Raw genomic sequence first — 13,904 nt, forward strand, 5'->3', positions numbered from 1 at the left:
TCTGGCGTTGCAAGCTTCCAGAGGGCTATGGCCACTCGCTTCTGGACAGTCAGGGCTGCTCACATCCGGGTGTCATTGCGCTTCAGGGCAGGGGACAGCAACTCACAAAGTTCAAGGAAAGTTCCCTTCCGCATGCGAAAGTTTCGCAGCCACTGGGATTCATCCCAGACCTGCAGCACTATGCGGTCCCACCACTCAGTGCTTGTTTCCCGTGCCCAGAATCGCCGTTCCACGGCATCAACATGACCCATTGCCACCGTGATGTCCTCGGCGCTGGGTCCCGTGCTTTCTGAGAGGTTTGTGCTACTCTCAGACTTCAGGCCCTCACCGCGGTGCCGTAGCCTCCTCGCCTGACTTATCTGCATCTGCCTCAGGGAAAGGTGGATGATAAGCTGCGAGGCGTTGAGAGCGGCCACAACTGCAGCGATGGTCGCAGCGTGCTCCATGCTCGCAGTGCTGTGGCGTCCACGGTGTCACTGACTAGAAAAGTGCGTGAACTGATTTCCCGCCGGCTGTCACGGAGTATTGGGGGACTCAGGGCCCTGCACCCCCGGCTTCCTGCGATTCACCATGACTCTCAGCCAGCCAGTAAAGCAGAAGGTTTATTTGGATGACAGGAATACAGTCCAAGACAGGTCTTGCAGGCACAGACAACAGGGCCCCCCTCAGTTAGGTCCAGCTTGGGGTCCCAGGGCATCCCAGCCCACCCCCCTTTGGGGGGTCAGAGCCATCTCTGCCTCCCAGCCATCTCTCCAGCCCGCTTCCAGCCCTCTGCCTCCAGTGACCCCTCCCACCGCCTTTGTTCAGTTTCCCAGGCCAAGGTGTCACCTGGCCTCCAACCCCTTCCTGGGTTCTCATGTTACACGCTCAGGTATTCACCTTCGGGCAGACTCCCAAACCCATCCCCCAATGCAGACTATCCTAGCCACACTCCCCTGTCAGCATTCACAGACCACAGTAAGAACAGGCCCAGTTTGTCACATCTCCCCCCTTCGAGACCGAACTGAGCAGGGTCACTTTAGCCAGTGACCCGGGGAAGTTCGAACCTACCCCCGTTCCCATGGATGCCCCCACATCCCTCCCATTCCTTGGTGAGAATTACACCAGGTCTCTCCAGTTTCACGCCCCCCCTTAGGTCGGGGGTGCTTGATGGCCCTCGCAGTTCGCATGTGGGAAGGTTTATGCGGCCTGTGCCCTTTTCCCACCCCCATACCTCTGGGGTTCCAACTGGGCTGTGGTCTTCTCCCAGCGCTCCAGTCTGGAGGTCTGTGCTTTGGGCTCTCTTGGTTTAGAGCCGCCCTTTTAACCTTGGCCACCCTCCGGAAAGGATCCTTTATGCTGGGCAAGGGTCCTAAAGCTGTTTTCCCCTTGTCCCAGGCCTTCCTCCCCCTCTGACAGGGGTCACAGGATCCGCAGTACTGTCGGACAGTAACAAAGACCCCAGGCCAGTAAAAGCTCCGTAGCAGCCTCTGCTGGGTACGCCAGGTTCCCTGGTGCCCTGAGAGAGGAATGTCATGGGCCCGGCACAGCAGCTGGCGGCGATACTTCTGGGGTACCACCAGCTGCCTCCTGATCCCCCCTGACTCCATCTTCCCTGGGGGAGCCCATTCTCGGTACAGGAACCCCTTCTCCCACAGGAACCTTTTCCGGCCACCTCATCCCATGGTCTGTACCGCATTGAGGTCGGCCAGGTCCCTTATCTTCCGCAAGGAGGGATCTCTCTGTAACTCGGCCTGGAACTCAGCAGCTGGGACAGGGATGGCCACCTGCTCTTTCTCGCCCGCTGGGTCTGAAGCTGCAGCCTCCCTGAGCCGTGTCCCTGGGCGTTCCCTCCCCACCAGGTTAGGGTCCTGCGCCTCAGGCAAGGCGCCCCCCCCAAGGCCAGGGCGCAGTGCCCCTCGCCGGCTCTGACTGCGGGTCACAACCAGTGCCCTTTGGGGGTTGCTTGGCCAGTTCTCCAGGTCCCCCCCCATCAATATCTCAGTGGGCAAATACGGGTGTACCCCCACATCCTTGGGGCCCTCCTTGGCCCCCCACTTCAGGTGTACCCTTGCCACGGGCACTTTGACTGGTGTTCCGCCCACCCCCGTCAGGGTCAGGTAGGTGTTGGGCACCACCTGATCTGGGGCCACCACCTCAGGCCGGGCCAGCGTCACCTCTGCGCCCGTATCCCAGTATCCATTGACCTTCCTCCCATCCACCTCCAGGGGAACAAGGTACTCTCTCCGGAGGGACAGCCCCGCGCCGACCGTATAAACCAAAAACCCTGAGTCTGGAGCATCCAGCCCCCTAGAGGAGCTGGCCTGGAGCTCTCCTCCCTCCTTAGCAGGTGGTACTCTGCCAGCCCCCCTTCCCTGGGAATGCTGCCTCTCGCCGGGCTGGGTCTCTACCCAGTCAACCCTCTGTGGGTTCGGTCTGCTCAGTCTGTCCCTGAGCCTGGGGCACTGGGCCTGTATGTGGCCTTTTTGGCCACAGTGGTAGCAGCCCATGTCCCATGGGTCCCCCCGAGTGGGTCGGATGGTCCTGACGCCGGATGTTCCCCTTTGATGGGGTTTTTCTGTATTTTCCCATGGGGAGGTCCCATGGTGACTCTCTCTCTGCGTTGTGGTGGGACTGTTCCTTTGGGACTCCTCCCTGTTATCTCCTGACCGGCTCTTTACAAACTCATCGGCCAGCCGGCCTGCATGTCGCGGGTTCTCTGGCTTTCTGTCCACCAACCACAGCCTCAGGTCGGATGGGCACCGCTCATACAGTTGCTCCAGTACCAGCAGTTTGACCAGGTCCTCCTTCATCTGGGCCCCATCAGCCCACTTGCTGGCGTATCCTTCCATGCGGACAGCTAGTTGCAGATATGAGATCTCAGGGGTTTTATCCTGACTCCGGAACCTTTCCCCGTACATCTCAGGAGTCAGCCCAAACTCACGTAGCAGGGCCTTTTTGAATAGTTCGTAGTCCCCTTTCTCTGCCTCTTCCAGTTGGCGGTACAATGCCACGGCTTTGGGGTCCAGTAAGGGGGTAAGGACCCGGAGTCTGTCCGCGGGATCAACCCGGTGCAGCTCGCAGGCTGTCTCAAAGGCCTCCAGGAAGTCATCCATGTCCTCCCCCTCCTTGCGTGGGGCCAGGATGCACTTATCAAAGCTCCGTGCAGTCCTGGGTCCCACCTCACTCACCGCAGCCGGGGGCTCGCTGCCCTTCAATATCGCCAGTTCCAGTTCATGCTGACGCTGTCTCTCTTCATGCTGTCTCTGTCTCTCTTTCTCCTCCCGTTCATGCTGTCTCTGTTGTTCACGATCCTCCAGCTCTCTCAGTTTTAGCTTTCTCCCATTCCAGCCAATTCCGCTCCACGGATGCCGAACGTCGCCGGGAGGGGTCACGGCGCCCTCGGTATTTGCTGGGCTCCTCCCCACCCTTCCCCTAGGCATAGGAAGGAGGGGTCTCGGGAAGCCCACAGCAGCCGGCTGACCACTTCCAGCTGGGACAGACACTGGTGCCTGCACTGCATTTGCCAGGCTGCTTCCCTGAGACACAGGGATCAGTTCATTCGCGCGATCTTCCGCCTCCAGCCGGGCAATGAGCTGTTCTTTGGTGAGCCTCCCAATGCGCAGCCCCCTCTGCTTGCACAGCTCCACCAGGTCGCTCTTAAGCTGCTTGGCATACATCTTCCTGCTGGCCCCTCACCGGCCTGTGTGCTCACAGCTCCCCACAGTTCCTAGGGGGACCCCTAGTGTGCCAGCCCTTCTCGAGGTCACCACCTCTCTGCCAGGGTCGAGCTGCAGACTCCTCCGCCCCTGGGACCACTCGCTGCGATCCCCCCGGGGGACCCTGTTACCGCAAAAGTCCTTCTCGCTGGTCACACACTCCCAGGGGTAATAACCGTCTCTCTCTCACTCTTCAGCACGCCTGGTCCCCATCAATCCCCCTTCGTTTTACTGCTCCCCAGTCACTTACTGCAGGAAGCGCCGTCCACGGGGTGCAGTAGATCCCACCGCTACCACCAGTTGTCACGGAGTATTGGGGGACTCAGGGCCCTGCACCCCCGGCTTCCTGCGATTCACCATGACTCTCAGCCAGCCAGTAAAGCAGAAGGTTTATTTGGATGACAGGAATAGAGTCCAAGACAGGTCTTGCAGGCACAGACAACAGGGCCCCCCTCAGTTAGGTCCAGCTTGGGGTCCCAGGGCATCCCAGCCCACCCCCCTTTGGGGGGTCAGAGCCATCTCTGCCTCCCAGCCATCTCTCCAGCCCGCTTCCAGCCCTCTGCCTCCAGTGACCCCTCCCACCGCCTTTGTTCAGTTTCCCAGGCCAAGGTATCACCTGGCCTCCAACCCCTTCCTGGGTTCTCATGTTACACGCTCAGGTATTCACCTTCGGGCAGACTCCCAAACCCATCCCCCAATGCAGACTATCCTAGCCACACTCCCCTGTCAGCATTCACAGACCACAGTAAGAACAGGCCCAGTTCGTCACACCGGCGCTTTCAGGGAGGGAGGGCGGGAGTGATGGACGGATGACGACAGTTACCCAAAAGCACCCTGGACACATTTTTTTTACCCAGAAGGCATTTGCGGCTCCACCCAGAATTCCAATGGGCAGCGGTGACTGCGGGAACTGTGGGATAGCTGCCCACAGTGCACCCACAGTGCACCGCTTCCAATGTCGACACTTTCCCCATTACTGTGGACTCACAAAGTCGAATTACTGTCCTTAGTGTGGACACACACGTTCGACTTTGCAATATCGATTCCAAAAATTCGATTTAAGTAAAATCGAACTACTCTCGTAGTGTAGACATACCCTTAAATTCACACTGCCCTTATCCAGTTTTCAGATCACCTCCACATATTCAAACTGCTCAAAAGGGGCTGCCATTAGATTAGCACAGCAAAGGGCCTGGGTTATTTCCTCTAGAAAGAAGAGGGACTTGGACGGATCCCTATGGGATGGTGCCAATAGTGCAGCAGCAATTTGGAATATTTTTAAAAGCCAAGAACATGGCGAGAAATTAGGATAATTAGAGAAAGCCACAGGTCTTATTAGGGAAGCACAGCTGACCCAGGTGCAAGCTGGAGTTGGTGAATTACGTGTTATTTCTGCCCTTAGTTTAATAACCAGGATTTGTGGCCAGAGATGGTATTGAATATCACTGAGGCTGGGAAGGTATTGCAGTGGGATTTGGCATGTTCAGAAATTCAAGATTTCCTGAATGACCAGCTGATGGCCATTTGGAGTGATCTTGAGCATGAGGCATGGCCTACTGCCCTTACAGATACCTCAGGAATGCCATCTGATTTGTGGCCATGGAGACATACTTGGAGATTTTCAGGATGGAGTTGTATATACTCGCAGTGCTCCTCCCAAGCATATGGGCCGGTAGGAGGGGTGTGGACTCCCACATACCGAATCCTGTCGGGTCCATGGGGAGGATGCATGTGGGACTGGACTATTCACTGTGATATCTGGGAGATTAGACCACCTGGTAATGCCTAGCCGATTTGCTGTTAGTGCTCCTGGAATAACACCCGATATTTGGATTGGAATAGGGAAGCACTGAACATTATGACCCTTAGAACCCCCGCAGCTTCAGTGCGTAAGGAAATTGAAGCAAGGGGAAGTTGTCACTGTTCATGACAACATTTGTTGGGAGGGTAGGGGACAAGGAACTACCCTTACAGGACACCTACTTTTTCAAGCTAATGATAGCTGTGTGTATGTTAAAACCACCATATTGCGAGATATACATTTTAATCTCACTACTGCTGCAGGCAGTCATATTATTTACTGGCCTGCGGATAGAATTTTACAAGTAGCCCTCAAATTTCAGATACCCTTTAATTGGACTAGTTTAGTACCTGATCGATTTCAAATTTTGCTTTCACTGTTACCAGAGGTTCAAAGAATCTCTGAATTACAAGGGCAAATTCACGTGCTTCAAAATATATATCAAGTTGAAAAGTATGCCTTTCATACAGCTTATAGAGTGTCTTCTTTATGTACCAAGTATGATGTATTGTGCTTTGTGACTAAAATTGTACAACAACCCCATCATATTATTACTGTGGGAATGTTACTGCTTTTATTGTTGTTTAGTTTAGGATTATGTTATTGTTGTTGTAAAGGACATAATAATAGTAATACCTTTCATGTCCATACTAATCATGCATTGTCATTGCATACAATTAAAATCCCTAATGTTGAAGCATTTGATGTAGAATCTGAAATCCAAGGCTTGGTGCAAATGGAGATTTAAGAATGTTTGTTGTGCAAGAAGCACAAAAGGGGCGTGTGTGGAAGTAGAGATGGAATTGAAGGGGATTTCAATGCAAATAGTCTAGTTTGTGAGCAAGAGTCAGGCTAGCTGTAACGCTAATAACGTGAGATTTGTAGAAGCGAGGATTGTGTGAGGCAAGTGAGAAAGAACGGTGTGAAAAGTTGTTGCGACCTTGTATTAGATAAATATGGAATGTAGACTATAGTTTAAATAGAGGTGAGAAAAATAAGATATCAGGATGACCTATGTATAAATAAAATGCAGCTGTTGCCCATTATTGTCTGTAACAAAAGGTATAAATGCTTGCTGTAATTGTTTACCTAGAGAGAGACCTGTTTTGCTCTCTCCCTCCACGCAATTGCTAGAGATAATAAAGTATCTGACTTGCTGCACCCAACGTGAGAGTGAGAACGCAGTTTTTTTCCGACAGACACTTGTGTATTTTTATGTCTGATTTTGTAAGCAAGTAGTTTTTAAGTGAGGTGAAACTTAGGGGTACGCAAGACAAATCAGATTCCTGAAAAGGGTACAGTAGTCTGGAAAAGCTGAGAGCCACTGCTCTAACTTAGTCTAGGACCTGCTATCAACAGCCTTCATACCCCCAGTCTTGTTTTCCATGGATGACAGCCAGCCAACTGTGCCTTCCCTTGGAAAGCCGCCACCATGGCAAAGAGTGGCAGCATTCACATCTCATGTGTAGTTCCTCTACTTTTGACCTGAGAGCCATCAGGACTGGAGTTTGGATATAAAGTTCCTTTCAGGTGGCCCTTCCCTGGTGCTAGGTTCAGGGGTAGGCAACCTATGGCACGCGTGCCAAAGGCGGCACGCAAGCTGATTTTCAGTGACACTCACACCGCCCGGGTCCTGGCCACTGGTCTGGACGGCTCTGCATTTTAATTTAATTTTAAATGAAGCTTCTTAAATATTTTAAAAATCTTATTTACTTTACATACAACAATAGTTTAGTTATATATTATAGACTTATAGAAAGAGACCTTCTAAAAACATTACATTGTATTACTGGCACGCGAAACCTTAAATTAGAGTGAATAAATGAAGACTCGGGACACCACTTCTGAAAGGTTACTGACCCCTGTGCTAGGTTATCTCTGAGACATACCCCAGAGTAAGGCTCAGCTATACAGTACGACAACATCTCAACTGGCACTATATAAGAAAGAAGAACTACTGGTTCTGATATGCACCAGCTAATAAACTAAGCTAAAGAGAGAGAGAATAATTAACAGTGTGAAATACAAACTTGCTGCAGATAATACTCCTCCAAACAAGTCAATATCCCTCTCCCCCACCATGTACTTCCCTTCTTACCTCAGTGACTAGCATCAGGCCAAGCAGGTAGCATATGACTGCAATGGCCAGGGTCAGCAACTCCCGGTGCCCTTTCTTCTGGAGAACTTCTGGGTACATGTCGATAATGGTTGTCACCAGGCTCTCAACACAGATGAACTGCAGAAGAATTCATGTCAAGAAACCAAGAACCTAATGTCTCTCTTTCCCTACCTATCCTCTTTCCCACTTCCATTCTTCCACTCAGTTAGTCTCTCTCCTCTTTTTCCTACACCTGAAGCATGAACTGCTTGGAAACAGGGAGGTGTCGCTGCATCTGAGTCCCAAAGGAAGTGGAGTTACCACTGGTGCAATATCAGAATTGAGCGCCCCAGAGGAGTGACTGGAACTACATCTGGAACTGAGTGAGATTATCACTACCCTTGCACTTTGTCACAATACAAAGGGAGTCCTAGTGAATTTAGAGGAGATTCACACAAAATGTGAAGTGAAGTACCTGGTTCATGAGGGACGACTGCTAGCCCCTAAGGGCAGACTTGGTGGGAAGGACAAAGAAGTGTGGCTGCTGGTTGTCACTGGATTGTCAGAGACTTATGCTGGAAGGTACAGATGCTGCAGGTCACTGTTAAGGAGTAACACCTAACACCAGCTGACAGCTGGGATGTACTGGCCAGCTCTAAGTATGATTATTCTGAAGTAGTGACATGGATGTGTGACAGGTGTTCCAGGTGGCTGAGAGACACATCACCATTTCCCACCCACGAGTTATGATCTACATGAGGTTCTCAAACATGTGACAGACAACCCTCCTCTTTCCCGCTAACTCCAAGGTATTTACTGTACCTGGCTGTCCAGTCCCAGGAAGATCAGCATAAGGAAGAATAGGCAGGACCAGAGCTGAGACACAGGCATCATTGTTACAGCCTTTGGATACGCAATGAATGCTAGGCCCGGACCTACCAATCAGATAGCTTAGTAAGGATGAGGTTTCCCCAACAACACAACCCAGCAACACAGAGACCAGTTTGATGTGCTGTTTAAAAAACTTAACCTGCCAAGACCTCACTTCCTCAGAATGTATCGTGGAATCGTCACTGACACGTAGGATAATAACTGCTGACATGGGCTGAGCGGCTGGTTTTGGAAAGAAGAATCACGGATTTCAAAACAACAGAGAATGCAACTCTGCTTCTGGACAGTGGCTCTATGTGCATCAGGATAGCAGAGACTAAAGCAGTGGTTCTGGACAGGGCCGGCTCCAGGCACCAGCTGAGCAAGCTGGTGCTTGGGGCGGCAGATTGTTGGAGGCAGAATTCTGCCCAACCCTAGGGTGGCACGGCCGCTTTTGTTTGTTTGTTTTTTTGGGGTGTGTTTTTGTTCTTGTTCCGCTCCGGCCGCCCTGTAGGGGGCGGCGGCGTGGAGAACCAGAGCACCCTGCAGGGCAGTCCTCTTCCTTCCCTCCCTGCCGAGCGGAGCGGAGCCCTCGCGGCAGGTGGCAGGAGGCGGCACAGCGGGAGGGGCCGCGTGGCAGCGCCCCTGCTGTAGCCCTGGCCGCCCCCTTCTCTCTCTCTCCCGCCCACTCCCTCCCCCTCCCCCCTCCCAGCTGGTCCCCCTGCATCCACGGTCTGGCCATGCCGCAGGGGTTTTTTTTTTTCCTTTGCCGTTCTGGCCGCCCTGGCTTTTTTTTTGCTTGGGGCGGCCAAAAAGCCAGAGCTGACCCTGGTTCTGGATGACAGGGCCTCTGTATTCGCAGAATAGGCAGAGGCTGTTCTGGGCAACTGGACTGGGGACACTAGCAATTACAGAGGATGTAGGATTGGTTCAAGGTAGCAGCACTGCTAACCTCTTGGGTTGGCTTCATATTCAAAGGTGTCAGTTTCCTAAAAAGTCCACCCATGTTTTAAGTTTTCCTTTTGGCCCTGTCACGTTTAGAAAGCACCTACCTGACTCGGCCACTTCTGAAATGGGCACGCCCTGTTCTTGTGCCATGAAGCCCAGCACAGAGAAGATAGCAAAGCCGGCCACAAAGCTGGTGGCACTATTCAGGAAACATAGCATGAAGCAGTCCCTGTTGGGGAAGAACCAAAGAGAGAGAGAGAGAGAGAGAGAGACGGCATTGTTTTCCTCTGCAAATTTACCACTTTGGGCAATTGCTTTGTGCTCAACTTTCTGAATGGGACATGAATCCATGCACTTGCTTACACTAACACTAGCCTGAGACTCCTCCAGAGGCCAGCAGCCCAAAACAGAACTCGGCAGCCTACAGCCTTGACCCATGGCACTACAAGAACTATGTGATTATACTTGGCAATAAAAATGATGGAGGGCTGCAGCCATATATTGTAATCAGGATGCCCCAGTGAAGTCACTAGGGACTTGGCACAACAAGGGGCAACAGGAATCACCATATGAGGGTAGAGCAATGGAACAAATATTGAGAGAAAAAGGATCCTTAAATAACAAGGGACCTGATCCAAAGCCCTCTGAAACCAATAGAAAGACTCCCATTGACCTGAACGGGCTGGGGATCAGGCCTGAGAGGAAAGGGGAACTAGAAGCAATAAGCACTGGATGAAAAAGAACCTGTCATGCCAGACAAACCTTTCTGTTGCTCTTTCTGATCGAATTAAAACACACACAGGGTCCACTAAAGGGGCTGGGATTTTAATAAGGAATTTGATGCCATGGGGCAGATTCTCCTCTTCTTTAGACCACTGGGAATCTGGCATAATTCCCCCGAGATCAGACCCAGGTAACTGAACTGAATTTGGCCACATGCATTACTAAATCTTATTTCCACATCAGATAACATTTTACAATACCCATATCAACTCAACAATAGCATCTCCAGGAGTCCCGTGCACCCTCTTCCTGCCCAGATGGAAGAGTGCCACCAGCAGAGTCACCAAAGGCATTTCTTGTAGCCCCTGGGTTTTCCTGGGCAGTCTCCTATCCAGTCACTGAGCCCTGCTTAGCTTGCAAGAGCTGACAAGAGCATAGGACGAAATGGCGTGGGCCCCATGCGTGATTTCAAGGCAGTGAGTGCCACAGCTCCAACTACATTCTGCTCGGCTGCCCACACAGCCCTCAGCCGGATATGAGAGGGAGAGAGAGGCACAGGCTGCTCCTACCTGTAACAGTTGTTATTGTACTTGTTGTAGCTGCCCAAGGCTGTCAGGCACCCCTGGCAGATAACATAAGAGAAGAAGATCTGAGTGCCTGCATCCATCCACACCTAGAACGGAAAAGGACAGTTATTTGCCGCCACGGCTAAGGAAATAAATGGTAAAGTCCTGTCAGGGTACACACACTTCAGAGCAGCAGTCTGTCAGACATGGAGAAATCCACATCAGGCAGAGAAGGGAAGAATTCATACAGGGTGTGACGTGTCTCTGGATTGATTGTCCAGCTTGGGGGACTGGAGTGAAGAGTCCACCATGAAAAGGGAGGATTTTCCTTCTGGACCCCAACAGCATCCCTCAAATAATCCAAGGAAGAATGGATCTGAGTGGGGAAGGGAGAGTGATTTTTAAGCCCTCAGATAGGGGCAGTCAACAGGCCGACCGGAGGCCAAATCTGGACTGCCAGACACTTTCGAACGGACAAAATCTTTGTGTTTGCTTATTATCATCATTATTGTTATTGAGGTGTTAAAATATTTCTCTGGAGTCTGGACCTGGACTATACCTTGACCAAGAAATTTGGACCTTGACAGAAAATAATTGACTATCCCTGCCCTAGGGAGTCTGTTGCATAATCTGTCCTTCACCAGCTACCCTGATGGAGGGCATATTCCAAGAGGGCTGTCATCATAGTTCCCCCGAGGCAGTGATTCAGGGGGCTAGATCAATCCCAAACACCATTCATTTTTTCTAAGCTAAAGTGCCCGGAGAATGTACAGAGAGGGTGCATGGGGATGTGGCATGGTATAAAGACTGTACCAGCACAAGTTGGAGATCATGTAGCTGCTTGGAGTGAAAAAACCATGAGTATCTCACAAAGCCATCCCATACAAGTGCCAAAAAAACCTTTAGATAACACCACCCCACCTGGTATTCCCTACACATGAGAGTGGATGAAGATCAGGACAACGGGAGCAGCCAGGAGATGTTGGGTTCATAGTATCTCATCACCACCATTAACTCATCCCGGCACCCATCCAGAGCTGCAGAGTTTGTTGTTTATTTCAGCCTTCAGCCGCTGGCTCCTCCTCCACTTCACTGTATTGATAGCACTTTCTCTCACACAGTGTGATGCTAGTATACAGAGCCACAAAAGATGGGCTGCAGTGCTCAGAATCTTCCACACAGCCAGGGAAGGATATTAGTAGCAAGTTAACAGCCAGGAAGGAACACCTTGTCCAGTATCCTTGCTATACCCTAAACGGTGCCCAGCAGGCTTCCAAGTGGCTGCAAATTGGCAGGCCTTCAAATACACGCAGCCAGCCACTGCTGTTTGAATTAACTGAGATCCCTCATGAATCCAGACCTACAGATGCACCAAGGAACCTTGCCCCCTTTGTCCCTCCCCGCCACCACCCCATTATAATCAAAGTGCAACCTTCTCCACAAGCTGGACTCAAATTCTGCAGCAAGGTGTCTGGTTCCTGCAGCTCTCCCACATGGCAGACCAGAAATTCCATATCAACTTCATTTAAATTAGAAAATGGAGGTTATAATGGATTAACTGAACATGAATAAAACACTCAGCCCCTGTGTTGTTTATTTTCATATTAAAATTCCATTTAATTTACGCTGCCTCCATGCTTTCAACATGTCACCAATTTTTGTGTTGACAAGACATAACTGCATCTGAAAGTCATCGGGGGAAGCTGGAGGTGTTAGCAGCTGGGTAGGGAGCAGTTGGGTCTTTTGCCATCTGGGAAGATGAGGGAGACAGTTTGAGATTGTGGGAAAAGCACATTAGATGATTGCTTCTGCTACAGTAATCAGCAGTGAAATAATTAAGGTTTAAATACCCTCCATTCGGTCTCAGAATTAACACCCCATTGGAATGCATGGAACAATAGTTTGGAGATCTGCAAACTCAGGGAACTAACACTGAATGCAAGTTACACAGTTTCAAGCTTTTTCCCCCCATACGGATAAGGGCTAGAAACATAATGTTTTTTAAATTAAAGCCGAGATTCTGGAGCAGAATTCTTCAAGAAGGTGCTGATTTCACAGCAAATGCCAGAAATGCCGAATCTCAGAATAAAGGGGCTCCTGTTTACAAAAACTGACCATTTGTAGCTGCAATAGTTACCTACGCACCTACTGCAGTTTGTCTTATACTAGGAAGCTCGTCTCCCTGAGGAAGCTCCAGCCTCTTCCAAGAAAAGCTCAAGCTGGCCCAGAGAGCATGAAGCAGGAGGGTTTTTTCTCCTTTTGTTCAACGTCATTTCACTTAAGGCTCAACAAAACCATCTGTTGTACACTGAATATTTCATAGATGCTTCTGCATTTGCCAAGTCCCTAAATGGCAATGTCCTAACACATCCATATGTTTAAAATACCCTGACAAAAAGGCTATATTTGTGCTGGGCTGAGATTCCCCCATCAACCCTTTTAAAGAGGCCTCAGTATTTTGTCGGTCTCTTAGGGGAGGGAAGTCCAACCTGATCTAGATAGCAGCCAATTAAGGCCTGATCCTGTGGGGTGCTGAACCCCTGCTTTTCCCATCACCACTTTGTTGGAGTCTCTTCACACCTCACAGTATCAGGCTGTATTCACTCGCCTGGGTGTCTGCAAGCCTGGAAATGTCTGGCTTCAGGTAGAACATGATCCCCTCAGCAGCACCAGGCAGGGTGACCCCTCGAATCAGCAAGACAAAAAGCATCAAGTAGGGAAATGTGGCAGTGAAGTAAACAACCTGGAAGCAGAGAGAAGGATAAAAAGGGGATGTTGTCACCCTAGATTATACATCCAAAGCAAATCCCCTAACTCTATTATTAACAACACCTGAGTCTTTAAATCCCCAAAGCCTCTGCTTTCACTGAATTCTAATTAAAGGTCATGAAAATATTTCTATTCATGGCCAAGATTTACAAAAGTGAGCAGTGAATTTGAGTGGGACAAGGCAGCAATTTTCAAAGAGTGATTGTTCACCACACTGAAAAATCTAGCCTCCTTAAGGCATCTCAACTTTAATCGGAAAGCCTCCAAAATCTTGACGTATTTTTGAAAGCCTTGACCACAGTTTTTGTAAAGCCCTCCTGTCCTCTCTTTTGTGTGGGAAATGAAATGCATTGGTTTAAGGAACGGTTTAGGCAGAATGAATCATTTGTCAAGCCCCTTGTTCTGCTTATGGAATTGAATATCAGTGAGCG

At 50.5% G+C, this 13,904-nt stretch overlaps 1 pseudogene; it reads right to left on the bottom strand.

Annotated features, from left to right (window-relative positions):
- Nucleotides 1-13,904, bottom strand: part of LOC128840631 (sodium- and chloride-dependent betaine transporter-like) — a 68,270-nt pseudogene that overhangs the window by 41,030 nt on the left and 13,336 nt on the right.

The sequence above is a fragment of the Malaclemys terrapin genome, chromosome 1 (genome assembly GCF_027887155.1).
Source record: "Malaclemys terrapin pileata isolate rMalTer1 chromosome 1, rMalTer1.hap1, whole genome shotgun sequence".
In the NCBI taxonomy this organism is placed as follows: domain Eukaryota; kingdom Metazoa; phylum Chordata; order Testudines; family Emydidae; genus Malaclemys; species Malaclemys terrapin.